Raw genomic sequence first — 1,909 nt, 5'->3', positions numbered from 1 at the left:
AAAAATCAATCTGCTGTATGCATGTACAGTGTACATGTACATGTAGCTAGAAAATTTGATGTAGCAACATACATGTACATGTACATTATGTATTCAGTAAATCAAGCTTCATTCATCAATATTTTAACAATGGGTGATTTGTTGTAGTGCAAAATTTCAGAAATCGGCTCATTTTAAAATAGCCGAAATTCAAAAAGTTTTTGTCCAAAAATCGTCCAAAAATTTCTACATAGCAAAAGGACATTAGAAAATGTAATAAAAATTGGAGGTGATTTTTAGACATTTTTTGGAAAAACCATGGGCTGTAGTACAGGGTAATTTGCAGATGGTCAAATGTTTGTCAAAATTTTAATGGAAAGCATTCTGCCAGAATTCTACACTCCAAATTTCTATATAACTATGCATACATTACATCACATTAGTTGTGTAAACTAATATTATGTAAACCATTAGTCCATTACATAACATTACATAACATACATTACATTAAAATTCACATCATACATGTACATGTACATGTACCTTGTTTATTGGCCTCAGTCAGTGCCTCCTGTAGTGATACTTTGTTCTCATGAGCCACTTGTAGTTCTTGATGTAAAGACTGGATGTATCTCTGAAGCTTTATTTCCTTCTCTGTGGGATATTCTATTAGCTGATCCATCTCCCATGTTCTGGTCTTGCTGTATGATGAATACTTTTCTTGATATTTCTTACTAGTGAGATCATTACCATCCAGTACTGACTGTACTATCCACTCACCAGCTTCAATATATACTGAAATAAGGAACAATAATAAATTAAAAAGATGCTATCTTAATAATCATTATTTTACCTAATTCAATTATCATTGTTAGCCTATTGGTATCAGTGATAAATGTACTCATCAGCTCCTCCACTCCTCCTCCAACATCTTTCCATTCAAACTCTTTACATCCTCCAACAATTACCAGCCACACACAGTGTGGTGACATTGTGACTGCTGTGAGTGAGTGACTGTATCTACCAGTAACAGATTCAGGTAGAGGAATCTGTAGACAATGAGAAATAATTACAATATACATGTACCGTACTTGCCCTAATTAATGCACCTTTTGATAAATAATAATTTTTTACATCATAGATATACATGTAATACACAGAACAGGATTAGAAACAGGATCACGTGAGCACATTATCCATTGAAACACTCCTAGTTTGCCGGAAACTGGTCCCGTAATGGAGATGAATGGAGATGTACTTTGTGGGACTCTCCAGACGATATCTGATAGTTTCATAACTAAATATCTGCTTCTATGGTTACTTCTTAACCTCTTACAGTGCACTGTGGTGTTTGTTATGGACTGCGTTTAATAGTTTTAGAGTACTGACGCCATTAAAATATGGCCTTTGGTTTCAACATGCCGTAACTTTCTAAAACTTCTGTGTAAGCACTAATAAATGTCTTAATGCACTAAAGATCCTCAGAGAGTAGCCATAAAAGCTCATACTAGTGTATCTCGCTGTCTTCTGAAGTTGCTAGAGTCCCACAAACTTTTTGAAAAGGGACAGTCGGGGGCCCCGGCAATAGTCGAGCAGCTGCCGGGGCTCCGATATAACTAGGAGTGTTTCAATGGATAATGCGCTCACATGATCCTGTTTCTAATCCTGTTCTGTGTATTATATCTACATGTATGTTTACATCTCTCAGGTCAGGTGGTGCATTGTTTAGATAGGAACAATTATGAATTGCTCCAGGAGGTGCTTGTTTAGAGAGGTGCTTAGCAAAGTACTCAATACACCTGTAAACAATGGGACTTTCTAATTACAATGCACCTCTCAGAAATACCGTATATCGTGTATATTTCAATGCATTAATAATTTTGGAAAAAAGCAATGGGGCATATTCATCACTCTGATTTGAATAATTAGA

This window comes from Amphimedon queenslandica, unplaced genomic scaffold, assembly GCF_000090795.2.
Source record: "Amphimedon queenslandica unplaced genomic scaffold, v1.1 AMPQUscaffold_13479, whole genome shotgun sequence".
NCBI lineage: Eukaryota > Metazoa > Porifera > Demospongiae > Haplosclerida > Niphatidae > Amphimedon > Amphimedon queenslandica.
The sequence above is the reverse complement of the archived record's forward strand: the minus strand, read 5'-3'. Positions refer to the sequence as shown.